Source organism: Camellia sinensis, chromosome 13, assembly GCF_055761805.1.
Source record: "Camellia sinensis isolate YWXY chromosome 13, ASM5576180v1, whole genome shotgun sequence".
NCBI classification, from domain to species: Eukaryota; Viridiplantae; Streptophyta; class Magnoliopsida; order Ericales; family Theaceae; genus Camellia; species Camellia sinensis.
This window is the reverse complement of record NC_138973.1, coordinates 78,866,986-78,873,469: the sequence shown is the minus strand read 5'-3', so window position 1 is coordinate 78,873,469 and position 6,484 is coordinate 78,866,986.

Below are 6,484 nucleotides of genomic sequence, written 5' to 3'. Positions count from 1 at the left end.
AAAATTTATAAATTAGTTTTTGTTTATTTTTAGAAAAACATAAATTATAAACGCGTTTGGTTTGAACAAAATATTTAAAAAAATTTAAAAACATAAACTAAAAAATAAGTTTGTTTAGGCCTAAAATATTTATATTTATTTTTATTATTTATGACAATGGGATCACACACATTATAATTGAAAAAAATGAAAAAAAAAATATTAATGAAAAAAAATTTAAAAAATTAATTGAAAAAATGACAAAAACAAAGATGTAAACTCATTGGAAAAAAAAAATTAATTGAAAAAAAATGAAAAAAAAATTTAATTAGAAAAAAAATTAATTGAAAAATGAGATTAATTGAAAAAATTTATTTGAAAAAAAAATTATTGAAAAAAAAATTAATTGGAAAAAAATAATTGAAATTTTTTTTTTTTGAAAACTGAAAATGTAAACTCATTTTTTGAGTTTACGTTTTTTCCTCAAATTTATAAACTGAGACAACCATTTATAAATCAAAAAAATTATCAAACAAGTTTTTATGAAAATTTTTAAAATTTTTATAAATATAAATTGAAAATTGAAAACGGAATGGTTACCAAACAAACCCTAAATACGTAGGACATGAGATTTCCTTTTGGACATGAGATTTCCTTTTGAAATTACAGTTTTAACTTAGTACTCCTGTTTATACTATGGTCTCGTTTGGGAAGTGGCTATTTTAGTAGGCTATTTGGCTTTTTGGCTATTTTAGTGGCTATTTTAGTTTTTGTGTTTGGGAAGATGAGATGATTTTTTAGTTGAGTTATTATATTGAAAAGTGTGTTGAAATGATGTTTAAATTTAAAATGACAGATTTATCCCTAACTTTTTATTTTTTAAAATGAATATAAAAGGGCAAAATGGTAATTTGCCCTTGCTGTCACACTGTGCGGCTATGACAGCGTAGGCCGTCCAGCAGCCTATTTTTTTTTTTTTTTTTTTTTTTTTTTTTTTGAAAATCAGAGAAAAAGGTGCTACAGTAGGAGCTTATGGGCTAATTTTCCAAAAGAGGCTATAATAGCCTAAACCTCTTATTGCCAAACACCCCCTATATATGTATAAAATTGCAGTTTGAAATTACCCTTTGAACTCGCACTCGCAAGGTAAGATTGAGAATCGTTTCAGTTTTTTTTTCGCTTGAGAATTGTTTCAGTATCTTTTGTTTATTTTTATTTCCTATATTTTTGGTAATTATTATTATTTAAAAATAAATAAAGTCTAAAAATAAAATTAAACCGCATGTGTTTCATCCTCTAATTTTGCTTCTCTAATTCCACCTCTAATGATGTAGAATTAGAGAGGCTAATTCTTTATAAGTTTTTTAAGAAGAATACTTCTTTATATTTTTTCAATATCTTTATCAAAAACTAACAAGACTCTACAAATTTAAACATAATATGCATAAATTATAATTATATTTTAATCTCAATATTATTTACACCGTGCCTCTAGGTACGAACATACACTAGTATACATATAAAAGACAAATCAGCCATGACATCTCATGACCTTTAAGAACTTGCTTGTCAGCATCAATAGAGCCCCACCATCTCTTTACGTACACCAAAAACCTTGCTTTACAGCCGCCCAAACATAATGCACAATACACGGAACTATAACCCTTTAGCCAACAATGATTCATCCCACTAAAAACATCACCACTAATAGTACTAATGCATTAAAAAATAAAAAATAAATAAAATAAATACAACTCCAAAATCAAAACATCACATCATTAATGGCGGGACCCACTGCCACCTAATTAGTGGGAGCACTAATTAGTGCTCCCAAGCATTTTTCCCCTTTAGCAGCCCCCTGTTTCAGCAAGACCAAGTCCAAAGAGCAATGCTATAGACCACTAATTTAGCATCACTAATACCACCACTAGTGAGGTGGCAATTGCAAAAAAAAGAAAAAAAAAAAAAACAAGACACAAAACACATGTGGCAGTGGGTGGGACCCACTGCCACATCATTAGAGCCACCACTAATTAGTGGTCTAAAGCATTTTTGAAGTCCAAAAACGCATGGGCGGGAAAAAAAAGTACTGCCCAATGTGCGCGTAAACCCACGCAGAACCTTATTACAAGAGCTGGAGCGTGAAAACCACCCTCCTTTACACACTGTAACAATGAGGCGGAAAACCATGAGTAGGAAACCCACGCCGGAAAATCATAGAAACATCCCCGCCGGGTTAGAGACCTGCCCAACGTAGACCGAACTCAGAACCGAGCACTGAAACTCGCCGAATGCTGCCAAAGACTCAGCACCAGCCGTTCCATTGACCAACATTCTCTCTCTAGACTAGAGAGAGAGGCTAGCAGCAAAGTAAATGACCATTGCAAACCGGAGACGACCAACAACGGTCACCACACCAAGCTGTAAAACTCACCAGTGACATCCAAAATCCTCCTTTAGCTACTAGATTTACATGAACGCAGAGACCACCGTCATACCAACGAACCTACCAACAATGACCAGAACCCCGACACAGGCACTAACCCACGGACGGTTTGACCATCGGTAGCTAAAAGATAACTACTCGCCGTCGAGACTGTTAAGTTTTTATTCTTGACAATTTCGTTTGACAAAATTTTTTTCAGTTGTACTTATTTTTGCACTTTTTATTTCAGTGAGACTATGAGTTTTTAGATGCGAATTAAACTCGAATTGTGCCTTGCAGAGAAGTTTTGTGATGTTAATTCTTTCAAGATTGCCACTTCGCTGATTATGACGAGAAAGGCTGCACCTGTGTAAAAGCCTGAAAGAGATGAATGTACGCTCGAGCGAAAGCTGCGCCTGTGTAAAAGCCTGAAAAAGATGAATGTACGCTCGAGCGAAAGGTGCGTGGCTCGAGCGAAGGCATTTATGAAAAACACGCGTTTTTGATTCCTCGCTCGAGTGAGTATCACGATTCAGATTTCTATAAGTACGAGTTTCTGTCAGATTTTAGGATTACTTCTCCAGATCTTCTTCTTGGGTTCTAAGGTTTATATCTATAGATATTTTGCTGATTTTCTTTGATATTTTGATTGAGTATTCAACTCATGGTTTAAAGAGTATACATCAAAGGATTGTTTGTTTGTTCTACACAAAAGAGAGAGTTGTTCTTCGGTGGATTCCGAAGAATTCGAGCCTGAAGCTTTGGTGGATTTTGGAGTGGCTCATCGTCAAGACAATTCCGAGGTGAAGACGAGGTTGGAAGAGGCACATAGAGGTTGGTTCAATTCAGGCGTGGATTCACTAGGTAATTGAGAGTATACCTGTGTAATTCCTTTATATCTTCTTAATGGATTGTTTTGTAGTTGTTACTCGTGATTTTTTATCACAATTGGAGGTGCTCCAATTGTAGTTTTTCACGTTAAAATCGGTGTGTCAATTTGTCTTGATTGTTTAATTGAGATTGTTTTATTCCTTTAAATTGATACATAATCACAAATCAATATCTAGCAGATTTCTAAATTTTTCAGAGACAACTGGGATGAGATTCCATTCTCACCAGCCATGGCGAACCGCAACTCAATGTACTAGAGACCGAAGTCATAGGACTTGAATACATCACAGAAGCACCAGAGAACTCCCAAACAAAACTTGAAATTACAGAACAAAGATCAACACCACCTCTAAAACCGAGCTTAACAAGCCTGAAGCACACTCACTTACCCTTAGAATTTGGGTAGAGGAGTTAAAACAAGCTGGCCGGACTGCACCAAACCCTCACCACCATGATACACCACCGGGAGGAAGTTTTCTCTCTCTAGATACTAGAGAGAGAAGCTCCTACTTTCTTCCCCTTAATCATTTCATTTTCAACCATTAAGAGATTTACGATAAATAAAATATGAAAGCAAGTAAATTCACAAGAGTAAGAAAAAGTTGGCTTGTGAAATTGAAAGACATGTAATCACTGCTCTAAAGCCGTTGTTCCTTCTTACGTAAAGGTATAACCGAAATGCAATGACTCCAAGATACAACTCAAACGCTCACAACCTTTCTCATCCAATGTTCATATCTACTACGAGAATATGAACGAGTCACGAACCATAATTGGCCAAAAATACATAAAATAGATAAAGTTACTCTTATATTAAAACTCAATATCTCATATATAAATGTATTCTTATGTTTCTTGTGTGTGTCCTCCATCTATAGGAAACATAGGAATATATAGGTCAAAATCTTCTAAGAATTAACACAACAATTAATTGTAACATAATTACAATAATAATAATAATATCTTCGTAACCGAAATATTTAAAACTAATATAAATGTTAACAACGGTCAAACAAATTAAATAAACATAATTAATTTTATTTTTATTAAAATTCCAACATTATCATCTTCACAAAGCAAGGCACATATTATAGTATTTATTTGCAAAATAGCTGGTGAAGTTTCTCTACTATTATAAAAATATAGTTACATATTAGATTTTCATAGATGCAATCCCTAACAAGATATGTCTTACAATTGAAAACAAATATAAAGATATCTTGGCGCACAACTCTCAAGTGCAAGGATTTGAATACCTCATAAATGTAATATTTATTTCTTCAAAGAACTTATCATTCATGTGTCAGTATTTGATATGAGAGGGCTACTTAAAAAATATGAAATGGTGACAAATGGTACAATGCCACCAACATGCACAAAACACTTCATGGGAAGTATAGAAAGAAAGCTGCTTAAGGGAATTTCTGAACTCGTAAATTCATCACTTCCATTACTTCGTGAGCCAAGTATTCAACCTCATACAGGTTGTCCACCGGAAAAAAATAAAATCTAGTCTAGTTTTACAAGATTGGAATGCTTCAAAATTTGAGATTGTAGAAGCAACTAGAAAGTGTTATACTTCTAAAGTTGTAAAGGTGTATCATGTCAACGCGAAACATCCAAATCATGTACGTAGGTAACCTAAATTGAAGATGGAAGCAACATGGATGTTGCCTACTTCAGTTGATTGCTTTTGGGTGTATCATGTCAACGCGAAACATCCAAATCAAATACGTAGGTAACCTAAATTGAAGATGGAAGCAACATGGATGTTGCCTACTTCAGTTGATTGCTTTTGGTTGGCTTGGTGACTGGGGACAAGTTTATTTTTGGCAGTAGCTTCTCTCTAGTCCACTGTGAACGGGCCGTACTGTTTGGGTCATGGGCCTCATTATAGATCTTGACTCGATAATTCGAATAATTCACTTTTTAAATCATAACATATAGATCATTAATTAAAATAATAATAATAATAAAAAAAAAAACAAATGAGGTCAATCCGATAATCGTAACCATATTAAATTATGACATTTATTTGCAAAAAAATAAATGACAAATATTATTTGAAAATTAGACCATTTATTTGTTTTTTTAAAACAAATGTAATAAACTAACATGACTACGGTTATCAGATCAACTTGGTTTTTTTTTATGGATGATCTACACGTTATGGTCTAAAAAATGAATGATTCAAATCATTGAAATGGACCTATGATGAGCTTCATGGGCTCGAACAGCATGGTTCAATCCACAAAGCTAAACCGTTATTTTTATGGGAGATTGACCAGTAAGTCCCATATTTTAGATTTATAATCCATATAGTCCCATTTTTTTTTTTATAATCCATTTAGTCCTTTTGGATGTGTAATGACTCATTTGCCTATCAAATTAGAATGTCACATTTGAAAAAAGTACACTAAAGAGTTTTTTAGTGTCACATCATACTCACCACATTAGAGTGTCACATTTGAAAAAAAATATACTAAAGAGCTTTTAATTTATTTAGAGTGTCACATCATACTAGCCAAGTTAGAGTGTCACATGTCACGTTTAGAAAAAGTATATTAAAGAGTTTTTAATTTTTTTAGAGTGTCACATCATACTCATCACGTTGTCACATTTAGGAAAAGTACACTAAGGAGATTTTATTTTATTTTTTGAGTAAAAATTTTGAAGTGTCACATCATATCTGCTACATTGTCACATTTAAGAAAAGTATACTAAGGAGTTTTTAATTTTTTTGGAGTGTCATATAATTGGAGTGTCATTAATACTTGCCACAATGGAATATCACATCATACATGTTACTTTAATAAAATAGTATAATTATCCACCAAAACACTACCAAAATCAAAAATAGGATCATACCTAAAGAAACTCTCCACTAATTAGACTTAATAGTTCAATAGAAAAATTTTAAGACTAATTGAAGTACTTGTTTATGAGATGAAATTTATTAATAAATGTCCCTTCTTTTTTTTACTTCTAGTTGACTATATTTTAAAATTATCATCGTAATTTATTGCAAATATTATATTTTCATGATAAATTATTAGGAAAAAAAATTATTTGAACCTTGAAATGAAACAAAATAAATTCTTAAAATTTTAATTTTGTCAATTTAAATTATAATTTTTTATTTATTTTTAAACTAAACCATCGGCCTATTTTTGTTAAGTAAAATTAACA